Below are 19,934 nucleotides of genomic sequence, written 5' to 3' on the forward strand. Positions count from 1 at the left end.
AGGTTGTCAGTTCCATTCCCAGTCAGGGCACCTGCCTGGGTTGCAGGCGAACTCTTCAGCTGGGGGTGAGAGGCAACTGATGATGTTTCTCTCCCACAACAATGTTTCTCTCTTCCTCCTCCCTTCCCTTCTCTCTAAAAGTAAATAAAATCTTTAAAGAAAAAGAAAAATGAAGAATAAAAAATAAAAAGACAATGGGCTTTGGAAGATTTTTAAATTGGTCACCCTCTGGTAAAGGGAAGTTTGCAAATGTTGACCTGGTGAGAGAAAAACAAAGCAAGTTCATCGTGGTTCAGGAAGTCTTATTTAAAAGAACCAGAGAAAGCAGGAGTTGAGCATCAGCTGAGAAGAGAAATAGAAATACAATCCCACCTGTGGCACCCTAATATTCTCAGACCGTATGGTAATTTCCATTATGCCACCAGAATCTACTTAATTCTAGAATATGTGCCTCTCAGAGCTGTCAATAGGAGCGATGTTCAACCTTTTTCATCTCTTGGCACGCAAACTAATTATCAAAATTCTGTGGCATACCAAAAAATCTATTTTTTGCCCACCTGATTAAAAAATAGGTATAATTTTGATTCATTCACACCACACAGCTATTATTGTGTTGGTCATTGTCTTTTTTTTTTTTTTTTTTTTTTTTTTGACAATGTAAGGAAAAAGAGGTCACTGCCCCTGACTACATAGTCAGGTATTGCAGGTTTTAAAAATTCTTGTGGCACAAGTACATGATTTTCTAACCACTTTGCTGACATCTGAAACTAATACAAAATGATATTGAATGTAAATTGTAATTGAAAATTTTTAAAATAAATTAAGCTTTATAAATCCAGTCATTCACTATTCACATCTTATTTTCTTGGATCCATGAAAATTGAAAACAATTCGCAAGGCTTTTTTAAATAATTCAACTAATTGTAGTTGAATGCTGTTTGTATGCTTTTGCGGGCTGAGAGTTTGCCTCCCCAGTACCTCTTCCTCCTTTCAAACAGCACCCAAATTTTATTTTCAAGAATTAACTCTACCCCATTGGGTATGGTCTGGTGGGATAGTATGGAGATGCCCTAGCTTCCCCTCAACAAGGAACAGACCAGTACCCCAGAATGGGTCATTCAAATACTCTCTCCCTGAAATATGATTCTTGAGTAGGATGACATAGATATTGAAAGTAGCTAACTTTTTATTTTTTTCCCCCACATAACAGGGTCCCAACCACACTTGTCCTATAATGAGCTCAATGTGATGCTTCTATCTCCAGAGCAACCTTGGATGAACCTGTTTTCAGCTACCCATAAATAATGTGAGCCCATGCAAGCCTTTCAATAGATTTCTTCTTGTTTACATGAGCCAGAATCATCTATTTCTGTTGTTTACAATGAAAAAGCCCCCACTGATATATCAATCTACTTTTATTGAATGTTTTCTCAAAGCAAGCCATAAGCTAGGACACTGAGGGGCTACAGAGATTCGGAAAGCAAGGTGCTTGTTCCTAACTCACTAGGAAAACAACATAGATCCACGAAAGGAAATTACTGAATAAAGCAGCAGGTAATAATACCAAATGAACTGTATAAACAATATTTCATACATGTGCAGAAGAGAAATATATTTCTGAGAAGCAGTCTTTTTATTGTAGTAAAATGTAAAATTTGGAGCCAGATGACGGGCTTCTGAGTCCCAACTCTGCCACGTTTTTACCTGTGATCGGCACTTTTCTCAATGATTCAGACCCTCCTCTCCTGCTGTAGTAAGTAAGAAAATAGATTTTAAAACATTTGTAACCTCAAAGCACTGCACAAATATTAGTTACTAATGATCACACGGAGTTAAGCATGGTCAGCCATTTCGTAAGGTAAGCCATTCTATATAAGAGCTAATATTTACTGCATGCCTAAAATACACTGCCCCAAGCCCTGGTTGGGTAGCTCTGTTGGTTAGAGCCTCATCCCAATATGCCAAGATTGCAAGTTCAACCTTTAGTCAGGGCACATACAAGAAACAAGCAATAAATGCATCAATAAGTGGAACAACATATCAATGTTTCTCTCTCTCTTTCAAATCACTAAATAAAATTTAAAAAAATAAAATATACTGTCCTATATATAACTTGAATCCTATAAGGTATGTATAATTATCACCCCTTTACAGATTAGGAAACTAAGACCAATGGAGGTTTGGTAATTTGCTAAAGATCCTATAGCTAGCAATTGATATATCATGGATTTGAACTTCATCTGACTCCCAATTCTATACCATTTCCACAAAATGCTACTTCCCTGATGGTACTTTTAGGATAAAGCACAGGATTCCAACCAAGTATAATGCTGTGAACAAAGTGATGTACCCGGGCCTGCCAACTCTCATTCCCTGCAGATGTTAATAGCTTCTTCCTGATAAGCTCATCAAACCCTCTACTCTCAGAGACAGGGAGAGGAGTGCCATAGTTTGTCAGTCACAGGAGGCACAGACTTTGTGATGAGGTCATTTGGAGCAATATGTAGTCTAGATCAGTAATACTAGCGAGAGCAAGAAGTAGGTGCATCTCCTTGGAGAATGCGATGTTTTGCCCTGGCGCGCAGATGAGAAGTGGATTCAGCAATGCCGCAATAGCCATCTGTTGCCAAAAATATGCTACTACTTTATATTCTCTTTCCCTTAATTAAAATACAATACAAGCCTAGCAAGTTGTGAGAATACAAGATTCCTACTGGCAAAAGTCGGCTAGTTAACTAAAAGTGAACTACTAACTTGAGCTCTTTCTCCTCAGATCCAGAGAGACACAACAGAGCCCTTTAACAGCACCAAAGTGTAAAGATCTGAGAGAAGTCCAGGTGTCTTTGGATCCTGACAGTCATATTTCCACAGGTAATCTGATGGAACAAGGACCTGGGCTTTTCCCAGAAAACTTGATGGAATGAAATCCACCTCTTGTCAAGGCTAGAAATTAGAAATCTCCTCTAAATATAATTAATCTCTAATGGCACCTTCTCACTTTTTCCCCCTGGGAGCAGTTTTGCATTAATCCCAGTCGATGTAGTACTGCCTCTTGGCCATTAGAACACCTTGAATGGCCAACAATATAGTGATTAAGAAACTAATTATATTAAATGTCTTTTTTTGATCATTACTCACAGGCTTCTAAAATCAATTATTTAGTGGCACAAGCTTATCAATTACTTGTGTTATAATGATTGCACAAGTGAATGTAGTAATCAGTCATTGCTTAAATTTTATGAATAGGATTGAGTAGTTTAACATATTGAATAAGTGAGGATTCTATGTATTATTATAGAACTTAACATAAATATTATTCATTCATAAAAATATCCAGTAGCTATGCAAAATAACATAGTTCACATGGTCTGAAGCTAACAACCATCAGACTTATACCGTGAGAAATATTAGACCTCTAAGGAATACAATAAGATTCTTTAAATCTAGTGTCTAATTTTTATTGAAATGAGACAACATCCACGTATTGGAGTCATTCTCTTCAGATCCTTTATTGTTGTCAATCTATTGCATTGTCAAAAGCAATAGATTGTTTAAGTGAAATATCAACCCTTCCATGTATTACTTTCTTAGGAAAAGATGGTGAGACCTAATTTAATTTTTTTCATCTAGTTTTTTAATCATATGGTCAATAATATGTATTCTTAGAATTTATCTTCATAGACATTAAAAATGGATGGATTTAAGCATTTATGATCTGGTCAAAGAATTACAAAACAAAAAGGCAATATAAATGCAAGTCACGTGCTTGCTTGTTTCCTGACCTAGGCTTCTTCATGACTTTCAGGACCATCAAGTAATGCCCTCTTAAGTCATGCTCTGGATAGTCACCACATATTCTTTAAAGCATCATTGATCTATGAAAACAATTTAAAGAAAGAGATCTTTAATTTACATTTAATATCACAGCCTTGATTTATCTTTATGTTTTTTAGATTTATAGTCTTCACCTTTGCATCTACATTTTTATCCATTGTATTCATTCTCAATTGCTACTAAACAAATTACCTCCAGCATGCAGCAGCTTCAATCAACAAACCATTAGTAACTCATAGTTTCTGTGGGTCAGAAAAGTTACTGCAGCTTAGTGGAACCCTGAGACTCACATTCTCAGTCAAGGTATTGGCTGGCACTGCTATCATCTAAAGGCTCAACTGGGGAGGATCTATTCCATACCCACTCACATAGCTATTAGCAGGATTCAGTCTCTCCTGGGCTATTGGTTGGAGGCCTCCATCTGTTCCATGCTTCTCAGTAGGGCCTCTTCATAGGACATTCCCAACTTACAATATAACATCTGGCTTCCATCAGAGAGAACAAGTGAGAGAGCAAGAGCAGATGAGTAAGATGGAAGTCAGAGTCTCTTTGCAATCTAGGTCACTAGGTCAGTCTACACTCAAGGGAAGAGGATTACACAAGGTTGTGGGTATCAGGAGGCAGAATTATTGAGGCCATGTTAGGTACCCCTCACATCCATCAACTCAGGAAGTATATTATGTGGTCTATTTATATTCAAAGTCGCATATAAAATATTTAAATACATTAAAGAACGAAGTGAAATTTTTATTTAACCTGGATTCCCCTCACATCAAGTGTTTTTGTCTCTAGTTATTTGTTATTAACTACTCTAACAAGAAATAATGGATTTTGAACAAGTTCATTGTATATTAGTGAGAAGAATCAGGATATAGCTCAAGAATCTCCTTAAAGTAAAATGTTAATAAAAGGATTTCTTAGATATAACAATAGCACTATCAGTTTAAGTATGGCTTACAAAGCCTTGGATTCTACCATTATTTTTGTTTTTGTTTTTCAATTCTTTAGTCATTTTTAATTCTTCAATTTTAATAAAAAATAAAGTTTTTTTAATGGGATATGATAGAAGCAAAATATTTTGAGTAGTAAAATATTTGTTTACATTTAACTAAGAATACTTTTTTGCTACTCAAGGAAGAGGTGAAGATTACATGGCAAAAAGAATATCAGAAACACAAGAGTATTTTAGGACTCAGTGTTTTTAGTGCAGCCTTTCTTCAGGTGTCACATATACCTTCTGGAATATTTTCATGATTGTAATTTATGAACCACACTACTCCTATGGTAAAATAAATACATGTATGATTTGAGTGATACATGGAAATATTTATCATATATGTATACACACATCCCTTCATACTTGACCAATTCCTTTATGTATGCAATTCATGAAGTTCTAATGATTCACTTCCCACTCTAATAAATTAAGACAGTATGACCAGTGCCCGCCCTTATCTGTAAAAAAGTGGTATATAGTCAGGGTACACTAAAGTATAACAGGTAAACCCAAAATCCAACGGCCTAACACAGTAACAGTTTATTCCTCACACTGAATAATTTCTGTCACAGCACTCAGACTAAGACAGCCCAATCCTGCCACAAGAATACTGCCACTGCTGGTTGCTCTGAGTGAACATTTTCTGCATGGTGCTTCTGAAACAGCCAAGGAAACAGAGACAACAAGATTTTGGCTACCTGAGGCAAGGAGGGTGGGGGGAGCAGTAAAGAATAAAGGCAGTCAAATACATGATGACAGAAGAAAATTTCACTTTGGGTGGTGAACATACAATGCAATATACAGATGATGTATTGTAGAATTGTATACTTGAAACTTACAATTTCTTAACCAATGTCACCCCAATAAATTTAACTAAATTAAAAAAACAAACAAACAAAAAAAGAAACAGAGAGCTAGGACTTCATCTAACTTACAGAACAGGTTGCAAGACTGTTTTATGTCAGTCTACTATTAAATACCTCTTAGTGTGTCAGTATGTGATTTGGTTGTAATATATTAGCAGGTAGAGGGGATGGACTGGAGAGGGGACCTATAACCCCCATATATCTTTGAATGTTGGATATAAGCTATCTCAACCAAAAAATAAAACTAAGAATTATAAATACCCAAAAGGTTTGTATCAGTTTGCAAGACAATGATGTACTCTACATATTTATTTTTAGGCAGGGCATCTTTCCCAGCTCTCTTTACTTACATGCAAGTTCAGTGATAACTGTGCCCTCTACTTGTTGGTCATTATTTAATTGTTCTCTATGAGAGAAGAATAACTTGGAATCTTCTGGAACGGTGGGTGCCCCATTAACTATTTACTACAGATTCCATAATGATTAACTTTTAATGTGCATTGCCACTCAGAAAATTCAGACATTTTAATAACAATATTTCACTTCATGTGACACCAATATAAAAGTATCTTGTTGAGATATTAGTCTATACTCTTCTGAGAAAAGTATTATTGAAATAACAGCAAGTACAACTTTGAAAGCTTTCTTTTTTTAACTAAGAGTGAAATATTCATCTCTGTTGTCACCAAATCCAAGAAGTCTCAGATCAGATGTATTCTTTGGCATCCTGCTTTAATTTCTCTAACGCTGAATATATTTCTTTCTTGAACAGATACCAAAATAGTAATATACCTTTCATTATAGCTTATTCATGTATTCCAAAAAACAAAATTTACACACTGATGTTTCATTTTTTGAAAGAAGATAAATTAAAATTCTGTTATTTTTCCTACCGTATAAAGAAATAGAAATCAGAATTTCAAAACCTTTAAAAATCAGATTAAGAAAGTGTCTTAGGGAAATTGCTCCAAGTAATTCTATCTTTGTAGCTTCTTTTTATATTTTTTGGAGGATCCTATCCTGACATTATTTATTGGAATATTCTTCATAATTCATAAAGTTATTTTTTCTATACATTTATACCTCTGCTGATTTTTTTACTGGTAAAAAATTAATAATAAAGCTTGTGTAAGCCCACTGGAGACATAAGTAATAACTCGAAATCTTTAAAATCTAGACACAGTCACAACAGATTGTCCCTTTCTGTTTAATAGATACTTGTTCTTATGAAGGCTTCTGACAAGCATTTTCATCTTTTGTACCTAAAATTTTATTTGATTTATGCAGATAAAGTGGGTGAATGAAACAACTTCATTTTCTCTAAAGACAGGGTCAATAGTTATCACATTCTCTTTAGTATCCCCATGGAAAAGTGCATTCAAAAAGATATGTTCTTACATCATTCATTCCAGTTTTCCTTGTGATTCTGTAAAATGTGGTGTACATACCATGAACAGCAGAAAGGATGAAATTTCTTACTATAGCTCCCCTCCTCTCCTCACTTATGTCTTCAAGGGGCTTAAGATTGGGTTTAAATTTCAAAACTCTGAATCAAGGTTCTCAATAGTTTCCATTAAAACAGGTAGTTTGCTTCAAGGCTGATTAGAAATTGAAACATAATTTAGAAATATTGCTTTTCTAAAAGATTCCTTTATTCCTTATCTGCCTCCATGTACCAGAAAAAAACATTTTGAATAGAAATAGAAAAAATATGAAGGCTCTTTACTTCAGGGTCATGGCATGAAATATAGAACCTCCACCATCAACAACCCTCCTTATAGATGTCCTGAGGGGATCCCCAGGCTCTCACAGGCAGCAGAACAGGTAAGTGGGGTGTCTTCTCAGAATTCAGAATGGAGGGATTGGTGAAGCTGCTGCACCATGGGATCTAAAGGACAAAGCCAACAAACAAAATTGAAGTAGACTCATAGACACAGAGAGACTTATGATTGCAAGAGGGTTGGGGTGGGGGCGGGGGTTGGTGAAGAAGGTGAAGGAATTAAGAAGTATAAATTGGTAGTTACAGAATAGTCATGGGGATATAAAGTACAGAGTAGGGGATATAGTCAATAATACTGTGATAATTTCATACGGTGCCAGGTGGACACCAGACATATTGGAGGACCACTTTGTAAAGTATGTAACTGTCTAACCTCTATGCTCTACATCTAAAACTAATACAAAATAATACTGGCTGTAAACTGTAATTGAAAAATAAAAAATAAAATAACATGTAATGCTTGAGTTTCAAAAAAACTTTAAATAGAATTTCTGACCTTACTTTTGACATAGATATTTAAGTAAATTAACAAACATTTATTGATTTTAATGATGCCTTGCTGTTACAACATTGTTGGTAACCGTCCTGTCTGGCTTTAGGGATTGTAGCTTCGCCAACAGGCGAGAGGGCCCCAAGGCTGGAGCTGAGCAAGGAGGCCTTGGGAAAATAGGCCACTGAGGAGACAAAACCTGTCCTCCTGGCAGGGGCACAGCCCCTGCCTCCCTCACATCACCCTGCTTGGCCCCGGAGGATGGCTGGTTAGTCAATGACAGGTAAGAACCCTCGATGGCGGGGCAACCTAAAGCAGGTACAGTCGCAGAGTGACAATCAGGAAAGGATTGGGGGACACAGAGAAAGGGCAAAAGATCCTCACCCCTCGGCTTTGATATGGCCGGAGTCCTCATTTTATCTGAAAGAAGTCTCCATATCCCTTGGCTGTTCTGCTCCCCCTGCCTGGCTCATGCTTGAAACACTACTAGGTACAGCCCTAAACTGGATCAGGCAGTTCCTGGGGGAAATCAGGCCTAGAAGTAAATTATGCTCTTTGAAGCATGCTTTGTTTTTCCCCTCAAAAGCTATGATAACTGGATCATACTGGGAAGGAAATTTACATTATTCACAGACCCTGACCCTAAACCATTTGGTGCTCTTATGTTTACTTGTATCATCTTGGACCCATGTAAATCGGTGTGTTCCTGCCATTTGTTTTCTTCAAAACATCATCTATTCTCTGTAAACATTAACATACTGATGTAATGACATCACCTATACATTCCTACTACCTAGCCCCCACTGATAACCTTTTCAATAAAAGCCATTGGACACGGGCTCAGGGCCTTCTCCACTAGAGGGAATTGCCACCCCCTTCTCCTGGCAGACCAAGAAAGTGTCTTGAACGGCTTATTTTTATTTCCCCATCCATGATGACCTGGAGCAGCTCTACAAGACCAGAGTCTCGCTCCACCTCACAACATCATCAAGGACAAAGAATTTCTTTACATGAATTTACATTCATCTGACATGCACTGGCCTCAGAGTCCTGTGCCTTTGAGTTCTTGCATCTGCATTTACAATCTTTTCTTCTCCTTTGGCACATAGTTACTCCTTTCAGTTTCCGGTGTGCCTCCTTCCAGTAGCTTTTCTCAAACTGCCTTCTAATTTCCTACTTTTTATTTGCTAAGAGCTAGGAAATCAGTTGGAAAAGTGGTTGAACTGCACATAAATGGAGAATGAATAGGCTCTGAAAAACACCTGTACCCTCTCTTAGAAGCTGAATATAGTAGATTTAGTGCTTGGATTAAATGATCATTTTTGGCTGCTCAGAAAATTGTATTCAGGAATCTCTACCATTAGATTGCATCCTAGAAAACTGAGCTAGTAAAATAAGTGATTCTCACCTAAGAAAATTATTGCCATATAGACACAATGCCCTGGGCATAAGTATCAGCTTAGTTGCTAAATGCTACAAAAGTTCTACGCTGAATTATACACATATGCCATTATGATGTTATTTACAACAAAATAAAATTTGGTGATTGTTTAAACATCTAAAAATAAAGAACAGGTAAATAAATTATGTTACATTCACACAATGGATATTCATAGCTTAAAATGCGTTTATACAGTATTCAGTATAACATGAGGAAGCATTTTTGTCATCAAATAAAGTTAAGGGTAAGGATTTAAGATAGCATATGACCATAACAATAGCTAATCTTTACTGAATATCTGCTACATATCAAGCTATTTTTCCAAGTGCTTTACATGCAGAAGCATCTCAACAATGGGGGAAAATGTACATGAAAAATGAGACTAGAAATTTACCAAAAATATTCAATAGTGATTGTCTCCAATTGATGCAGTTATATGTAATCTTATTTTATATAATGAGCACACATCATTATACTAATGAGGAAAATATTTGTATTCTTAGGTTGACTATCTTTCAAAGAAAATCCAGATCATACAAAATGACAGCAGAGCAGATTTTTTAATCTCATCTCCCCTTGATATGGGATAAAAAGACCCAACGCAGGCAAATTTGCAGTTTCTTACATATACATACTCATATCTGGTAATCCCAGAGAAGCTAATCAGCAAAGGGATGTCTTTACACTATTCTATCTTCTCTATAACCTGGTGCAGTAGTAACTCAAAAGACCCATTTCAAATGACTGGCATTGGCAAGCATACACATAGTCAAACATTTGTTGTTTCTGTTATGAACTTTTTTCTTAGCAGCTTTCAAGTATGCAGTACAGTGTTGTTATCTATAAATTTTGGAGATGGCTTCTTCATTTTGAGATTTGAAGAAGGAGTCCTTTATAATGAGAAGAGCCACTATTCCTTGGCCAAACAGATGAAGAAAATTATCTCAGGAAAAAATATATAATGAACAGGCATAATTTGGTCACAGTCTGGTATGCTTGAATAACCTTGATACCCTATTCATTCCATGTCAATCTCTCATGCCAACAATGCTATTACGAAAAAGACTGTTTGAAGCCTTCTGTTAGGTGGACCAGGTAGGTGACACCTGAGCCCACTTAATCAATCTTAAAAATACAGAGAAACACTTAAACTTTATATGCCATCTGATTTGTTGCAATCAGAAGTACCACCTATTAAGTATTCTTGCCAAATATCTAACTGAATTTGATATGTGTGTGTGTGTGTGTGTGTGTGTCTCCACGCGCGTGTGTGTGTGTGTTTGAAATTTGCTATAATGAAACGTTTTGTAAGGAATAACGGTCAGTTGACTGAAACTTTAACAGGGCTCAAAGCAAAGCTGCCAGCCCCAGAACTGTCTGAGCAGGAAAGAACCACGCTCCATTGCATCTCCATAGTTTTCTCTAAAAAACCACTTGTGCCTTACTCACCTGGGTAACTTTTCAATCTCAACACTTAGTTGAAGCATTACTACCTCCAGGTATCCTACCTTAATTCTGTCCCCAAGAAGCAATGTAACATGGTATTTAAGAATACGGTTCATGAATTCAAACTACTGGGTTGTGACCTTGTCAAATAATTTAATCAACCTCTGCCCCAGTTTCCTCATGTATAAATTGGGGATAATTTCTCATAGGTTTTTAAGAAAATTGGACAAGATACTATATACAAAAGTGGTGTGAACTGTTCCTGGAATATCATAAATACTCTAAATGTGTGAGCTATTTTCTTTATAGGATTAAGTTCAATTTCTTAGTTTTTGGTCCCAGTCTTCCACAACCTACCCAAATGTGTGGAAGTTGTACAATGGGTTACAAGTCTTAACCACTTATCTTTTAGTTGGAAAAACTAGAAAGCTTAAAATATCACTCTCATTCCCTTGGACCTAAGGCTTTGCATACAAGCTATGCCAACGGACAAGATTTAAAGAATGGAAATCAGTGGGAGGTCATTACCCAGTCAATTCTAGGCAGTCTCTGCTATCCAACATCACTGCAGAAATGGCTACACTTCAGATTCCTCCTTATTGAAAGACAATTTGGTGTAGGCAGCAACATCTTCAGCTGGATTCATAAAGGTAGAGCCTCTGAGCAGCAATGAGCATCCACTCTTGTTTCCTGGGTGCCCAGGGGCAAAAGTACAGTGACAGTAGAGGTGACAGTCTTGACTCTGGCATGTAAAGTGAGACCGCTTTATGTGGTCTCAAGGGTAGCTTTCCTATAGGTCAGTTCCCCATTGTTTTGAAGACTCCTGGAAGCCCAGTCCAGAATCTGCTCCCCCTCCCTTCTAAAAACTTTATAGGTTCCTAGTTCCCTATTTTAAATTCCTTACTTGCTTCAATTATTGGGGGGGATCTCTTTTCTGCACTGAACCCCAGCTAACAATTTAACTGACCCTAGCGTTATTGGCTTTCATTTATCCCAGCATAAACTCTGCAATCCAGTTAGTATACTCCAGTAATCTTAGACAAGCTGTTTATCTGAGAAAATTATATAATATAAATAAATAGCAACGTAAAATACGGTAATTCTAAAACTACTCAGATTGTCATGAATACAATGGGAAGTGTAAGAACTTATTCCTCCACTGTGTCTTCTCTGAAGTGGCCTTTTCATTGCCCAAGCTGCTCTGAACATTGTGGAAACCAACACACTTCAGTAGAAGCCTTCCTGAGAGGAAAGTAAACTTAATTTCACTATATGCCAACACATATGCTATTTAAAAATAAATAAATAAAGTAGCATCTGATAGCTTCAGGGTATTATGGAAATTTTAGTGAAATATCTCAGGGTTTTTTTTTAACTCCCTCTTTAATAGAAACTAAAGCTTAACCATGAGTCCAAGAGGCTGACCTGACAAGCCATTTGAGTAGATACTCAAAGCTGTATGCTCAAAATTGCCTCTTCTTCTGACACTGACCTGCTCTCAAAGGAAAACCCCAAGTAACCCAACTCTCTCTTCTCTTCATCCCAGTTTATTCCCAAGAGGCATCTTAGTTGTGACACTCTGGTGGGCCCCCATTCCAGCTTCCACACACGGTCAGTCTACTTGTTTTCTATTGCTGCTGTGACAAATTACTAAAATTTTGGTGGCTTAAAACAATACCCATGTATTACCCCCCAACAATGGAGGTCAGAATTCCAGAGAGACTCTTCTGGAGACTGAGGGAGAACTCACCTCCAGGCTCATTCAAGTTGCTGACACAATTGTCCCTGTTTTCTTGCTGACTGTCAGCCAGCGGTCATTCTCAGCTTCTAGAGGGTCTCCACTGTTCTTGGCTCATGCCCACTGTCCTTGGAGCATGCCCTTCCTTCAAAACCATGAATGGCATTCCCAATCATAATGATTTCTATAGAATCTTTCTAACTTCCCCTTCTGCCTTCTTTTTCTGGTTTAAGGGCTCACATGATTACATTGGATCTACCTAGAAAATCTAGGAATGTCCCTATTTTAATATCAAATGATTAGTAACCTTAATTATATCTGCAAAGTTCCCTTTTACTAGATAAAAAATATATTCATAGACCCAACGATTAGAGATTATAGAATCTTCTTAGGGGCCAGAATTCTGTCCACCACAATCAGATATGTCGGAAACTGATGCTGTCCAGCTGCAGTACCTACTCTTAGAGCATTCAGTGGACCGCGGGGAAGGGGGAATCTCTTTACTCACATGTCCACCTCAAATTCCTGAGGATAAAACTTATTTGTTAAGTCTTATAACCATTGCCTACCAATAAATGCATTTATACTCTCCCTTCTAGTATCTTTTTAAAAAAATGTGGAAACTAGTTTGGACATATGCAAATTATAATTACAAGGTCAATATGCTAGATAATGCATTATATGTATTTGACACTGCGTAACTGTGGATGACAATCAGAATTTTTGTGGAGATATATATATCCACAAAATATATATATAATATATATATACAGTAATATATATTATATATATAAAATATATATGTTTTTTCAACATAATATACTGTGGGGGGAAAAAAGACCAATTGGATAGCCAGACTTCTGAGGTTTTGCACAAGTTATACTACAAAATACCTGTGTCACTTCGAACAAATCATTTAAGAAACTCCAGTCATAATTTTTCCATTATAAAGTTGGGTGTTTTGTTAGGTTAATATCGAGTTGATGATTACTTAATGTATCTCAAGCAGTTTATATTGATATAAAGTAAAATGGCACATAAACCGTAGATCAGCTATTAAAAATATTTTTTCATAGGAGAATTGTAACTTAATTGTAATTTCTACTATTATCAAAAAGACAAGAAATAAAGAAGTGTTGGAGATGTTGTGGAGAAGAGGAAATCCTTGTACACTGTTGGTGGGAATGTAAATTGGTGCTGCCACTATGGAAAACAGTATGGTGGTTCCTCAAAATATTAGAAATAGAACTACAATATAGGCCAGCAATTCCACTTCTGGATATTTAACCAAAGGGAATGAAATCACTATCTTGCAGAGATATATGCATTCCTATGTTCATTGGAGCATTATTTACAATAACCAAGACATGAAAACAACTTAAGTATCCATTGATGAATGAATAGATAAAGAAAATGGGGTAGATTGATATACTGGTAGATGGATAAATAGATATAGAAAGATGATTGATAGATAGGTAGATATAGAGATATAGAGATATACATACTAGAATATTATTCAGTCATAACAAACAAGGAAAGCCTGCCATTTGCAACAAGATGGATGGACACTGAGGGTATTATGACAAGTGAAATACGTAAGTCAAACAAAGACAAACACTGTAAGACCTCACTTGTGAGTAATCAAAAATCAAAAATGAACTCAGAGACACAGAGAACAGATTGGTGGTTAGAAGGGACACGAGGTTGGGACCATGGATGACATGGGTGAAGATAGTTAAAAGGTACTTCCAGTTATAAAATAAGTAAGTCCTGGAGATGTAATGTACAGCATGGTGACTATAGCTAACAACACTGTGGTGTATATTTGTGGCTAAGAGAGTAGATCTTAAAAGTTTTCATCACAAGAAAAAAAATGAGTTATTAAATGTGGTGATGGGCATTAACTGAACTTATTTTGGTAATTGTTTTGCAATATATACATATATCAAATCACTAAGTCATACACCTAAAACTAATACAATGTTATATGTCAATTATATATCTATTTTTTAAATTTCTATGATGTATTATTCATTTCTTCCTAGAAAAATCACAAAATTTTTGTTCCTCATTCATCTCACTACCAACAAAAGGAAAGCACACAAATTTACAAATTTGCTCCTCAAAAAAATATAAAATTTAGTTGTAAAAACTCCCAACATCTCAAGATTCATATGTATCCTAATGTGAAACAGATGGTTATCAAAATTTCTTCCTAAGAAGGCAACATAAGCAGAATAAATCCCACAAAAGATTTTACCCATCATTTTTTCCTATGATGAATTCTGATGTTCTCTTACATTCACAGCAAGTTCCCTTTGCTGCAATTCACAGCATCCATTTTCCAGTGCACAGGAGATTGCACAAAACAATTTTAGTAAAACATGCATAATGTGTGTTTTGGATACAAGAGTAATGTCAGCTATTACCAAAATCCACATAATGTGAATAATATTTGTTTAATGTACTTCAAAGTATCCATATTAACAGAACCTCAAATTGTTTTTTCCTGAAAGGGATTCATGGTTCAAAACCTCGTACAAACCAGATAATCTCACAAGTTTGTATTTTCTGCTACTTGCTTCAACCTCAAACTACCTAAATGCAATTATTTTTCTTTAGCTAAACTATTACAATCAATCTCTTAAAAAATAGTTTGTATTTCCCCATAATGGCTGCCTATATTTGAAGAGTTTATAACATTTTAAAAAATGTGTTTAGATTTTATTTACTTTTGGGGGAAGAGGAGGGAGAAAGATAGGGAGAGAAATATCAATGAGCAAGAGAAATATTGATAGATTGTCTCTCACATGACCCCAGCTGGGAACCTGGCCTGCAACCCAGGTATGTGCTCTGAGCAGGAATTGAACCATTGGCACTCTGCAGGATCACGCTCAACCAATGAACCACGCCAGTCAGGGCAGGAGTTTATAACTTCACAGGTGAGACAGAAAACTACAATGCCTGGAATTTAAATGGTCTGTTCTTTTTCCATATGACATATTCATACTACTTCTATGATAATTATTTGAGAGTATTTCAAAAGGCAGAAACCATCTCTAGTTCTTATATCAGTCATACACAATACTCTGCAACATTATGGTTGCCCAGTAAATATTTTTGCATACCTTATTAATATTAAAATTCATAGACTTTAATAGAGCATATAATGAAGTAAAGAACTGTTCAGTCCCACCTAATGCTAATTAGTTGTTTGTTCTTCTCTGTTCTGTTCTGGACACTACATTTTTTAAATCAGTTTTATTCAGGAGCAGTTTGTATACAATTAAATGTACCTATTTTAAGTGTTAATGAGTTTTAACAAATGCATACACCCAAGCATAACTGCATAGCATAATCAAAATATGTGTATGTATGGACATATATATAGGCATATATACCTATATAAACATATATTTACAGTGTGTATGCGCGCGCATGTGTGCATGTGTGTGTGTGTGTGTATGTGTATTTGGAAGAGAGTATTTCTGGTGTAAAGTTATTTGAATTTCAAAAACCAGTATAAACTCATATAACCATCTCCACAATCAAGACACCTAATAATTCCATTACAGTAGGAAATTCCTTTGTGCTACCCCTCTGGAGTTGATCCCTTTCCAGAGCCCCAGCCCCTGGAAATCTCTATTCTGTTCTTTGTCCCTGCATTTTTGCCTGGTCCAAAATGTCATTTAAATTCAATCATATTATACAGAATTTTCTGAGACTGGCTTCTTTCACTCAGTGTAATGCCTTTGAGATGCTCTGTGAATCAATAGTACATTTCTTTTTATTCTTAAGTAGCACTCTACAAATGTACCACAGTTCACATACTCACCCATAGAAAGGTATTTGCATTGTAGCTACATTTTACCACTTTTATTCAACATAGTGTTGGAAGTTATAGCCACAGTGGTCAGACAAGAAAAAAAATAAAAGGCATCCAAATTAGAAAGGAGGAAGTAAAGCTGTCATTATTTGCAGATGGCATGATACTGTACATAGAAAGCCCTATAGACTCCACCAAAAACTACTCAACCTAATTAGTGAATTTGGCAAAATAACAGAATACAAAGTCAATATTCAGAAATCAAAGACATTTTTGTACACCAACAATGAAATATCAGGAATAGAAACTAGGAAAAAAATCTCATTTACTATAGCAACAAGAAAAATAAAGTACCTAGGAAAAACTTAAACAAGCAAGTAAAAGACCTATACTCTGAAAACTACAGAACACTGAAGAAAGAAACTAAGGAAGATACAAATAAATGAAAGCATATACCTGGTTCATGGATTGGAAGAATTAACATCATTAAAATGTCCCTACTACCCAAAACAATCTATAGATTCAACACACACAATCCCTATTAAAATACCATTGACATATTTCACAGATTTAGAACAAATATTTTTTACAAATTATATGGAACCAAAAATGACCCTGAATAGCCTCAGCAATCTTGAAAAGGAGAACAAAATTGGAAGGATCATAATACCTGATATCAAACTATATTACAAAGCCACTGTAATCAAGACAGTCTGGTACTCGCATAAGAACAGACATATAGATCAATGGAACAGAATCGAGAGCCCAGAAATAAACTCATTTCTCTATGGTCAATTAATATTTGACAAAGGGGGCAGGAGCATAAAATGGAGTAAAAATAGCCTCTTCAATAAATGGTATTGGGAGATCTGGACAGCTACATGCAAAAAAAAACAAAAAAAAACAAAACTGGGCCACCAACTTATACCATACACAAAAAAAGACTCAAGATAAATGAAAGACTTAAATACAAGCCACGACACTGTAAAAGTTCAGGAGGAGACCATGGGGGCAAAATCTCAGATATTCTGTTCAGCAATATTTTCACTAATAGACATCCCTAGAGCAAGTGACATAAAGGAAAGAATAAACAAATGGGCTTCATCAAAATAAAAAGCTTCTGCATGGCTAAAGAAAACATCAGCAAAATGAAAAGGGAACCAACCATATAGGAAAATATATTTGCCAATAATACCTCATAAAAGAATTTGGTGTTTAAAATAGATAAGGAACTCACACTACTCTAGGAAAACAAACAATCCAATTAAAAAATGGGCAAAGGACCTGAACAGACACTTCTCCAAGAAGGACATCCAGAGGGTCCAGAAACATATGAAAGAATGCTAAGCATCACTAGCCATAAGAGATGCAAATTAAAACCACAATGAGATACCACTTCACACCGGTAAGAATAGCTATCATTAACAAATCAACAAACAAGTGCTGGCAAGGATATGGAGAAAAGGAAAGCCCAGTCCACTGTTGGTGGGAATGCAGACTGGGGCAGCCGCTGTGGAAAACATTATGGAATTTCCTCAGAAAATTAAAAATGGAACTGCCTTTTGATCTGGCAATTCCACTGCTGAGATTATACCCTAAGAATTCTGAAACACCAAATCAAAACTGAACAACTCCAATGTTCAGAGCAGCATTATTTGCAATAGCCAAGTGCTGGAAACAGCCTAAGTGCCCATCAGTAAATGAGTGGATCAAAAAACCAAGTTACATTTACACAATGGAACACTATGCAGCAGAAAGAAAGGAGGAATTCCTACCCTTCATGACAGCATAGATGGAACTGGAGAGTTTTACACTAAGGGAAATAAGCCAGGTGGTAAAAGACAAATAACCTATGATCTCACCTATAAGAGGAACCTCATGAACAAAACAAACAAACAAAATAGAACAAGAGACATGGAAACAAGGAACAGACTGACAGTGACCGGAGTAGGGGAAAAGGGGGAAAAAAAGAGGAGGGGTCTAGTCAAGAAACATGTATGAATGACCCATGGACATGGACAACAGGGTGGGGATTGACTGTGGGAGTGGCGGGCAGGGAAAAGAGGGGAGGGGAGAACTATGGGGGCAAATTGGGACAACTGTGTTAGAACAACAATCAAATAAAAAAGAAAGCTACTTGGGTTGTGATCAGTTCTTTGTGATTATTATAAAACTGTTATAAACCTTTCATATTCTTTTGAATGAAATTAGTGTTCATTTCTCCAGTGTAAATACATGGGAATAAAATTGCTGGGTCACATACATATGTTTACACTTATAAGAAACTGTCAAACTTTTTTCTGGGTTGACTGGGGCATTTTGCATTCCCGACGGCAATGTGTGACAATACTCACAGTTACTCCACTCTTACTAGCACTTAGTTGTGTTCAGGGGTTTAATTTTAGTTTTAGTTTTTTGTTTAGTTTTGTTTTATTAAACATTGTAATCAGTGTGTAGTGGTTTGAATATACATTTCCATAATGGCTAATGAAGTTGAGCATATTTTCATGTGCTCATTTATCAGCTGTGTGTCTTATTTGGTGAAATGTCTGTAGTCTTTTGCCCATTTCTTCACTGGGTGTTTGTTTTCTTGCCTGCAAGTTCTGAGAGTTCTTTATATATTCTGGATACATTGTTTTGCCAGATTTGTGATTTGCAATGTTTTCTACCAGCCTGTAATTTATCATTCTCTTAGTGGTATCTTTTGTAGAGCAAATGTTTTTAACTTTGATAAAGTCCAGTTCATCTTTTTCTTCTAAGAGCTTGTGCTTTTGGTGTTACATCTGAGAACTTTTTGTCAAACCCAAGGTAATGCAGATTTTCTTCTATATCTTCTCCTAAAATCTTTATAATTTTATATCTATGAGTCATTTTGAGTTACCTTTAGTACAGCATGAAAATTAGAATGTTACTACATGTGGATGTCCAATTATATTTCAACACCATTTGTTGAAAAAAGTACCCTTTCTTCAGTGAATTGCCGTTTTACCTTTGTCAAAAATCATGTGAGTATATATATCTGGGCATCTACTGTCAAACTATTCTGTTTCACTGACCTATGAGTCCATTGTTTCACCAATATTATATTATCCTGATTATTATGGCTTTATTATAAGTCAAAATCAAGTACTATGCTTCTGCTAATTTCATTTTTTTCTTAACTGTGCTATTATATTTTCTTTGTCTTTTCATGTAACTTTAAAATCTGCTTGTCTTTATCTACTAAGTATTCTTATAGGAGCTTTATTTAATTTTATTTAAATCACTCTATCAGTTTGAGAATCATTGATGTCTTAGTTATTTTAAGTCTTCCAATCCATGTAAACAGTATCTGTCTTAACTTATCTAGGTCTTTCTTTTTTAATTCATTTTTTAGTGTTTTTTCATTTTTAACATACAGACCCTGTACATGCTTTTAGTTAATGCTGTACCTAAATTATTTCTTTTTTAATAGAATTATCATAAATTGTATAGGTTTGAGCACTGTTTTCTTTTCAGTTTACAATTGAATATTGC

The 19,934-nt window shown here is 35.8% G+C and overlaps 1 pseudogene; it reads left to right on the forward strand.

Moving 5' to 3' along the window:
• The window catches only part of LOC129075984 (aurora kinase A-like), a 32,608-nt pseudogene that overhangs the window by 412 nt on the left and 12,262 nt on the right, over positions 1–19,934 (forward strand).

The sequence above is a fragment of the Pteronotus mesoamericanus genome, unplaced genomic scaffold, assembly GCF_021234165.1.
Source record: "Pteronotus mesoamericanus isolate MK-2021 breed Mesoamerican mustached bat unplaced genomic scaffold, CSHL_Meso_final contig_56, whole genome shotgun sequence".
Lineage (NCBI taxonomy): Eukaryota > Metazoa > Chordata > Mammalia > Chiroptera > Mormoopidae > Pteronotus > Pteronotus mesoamericanus.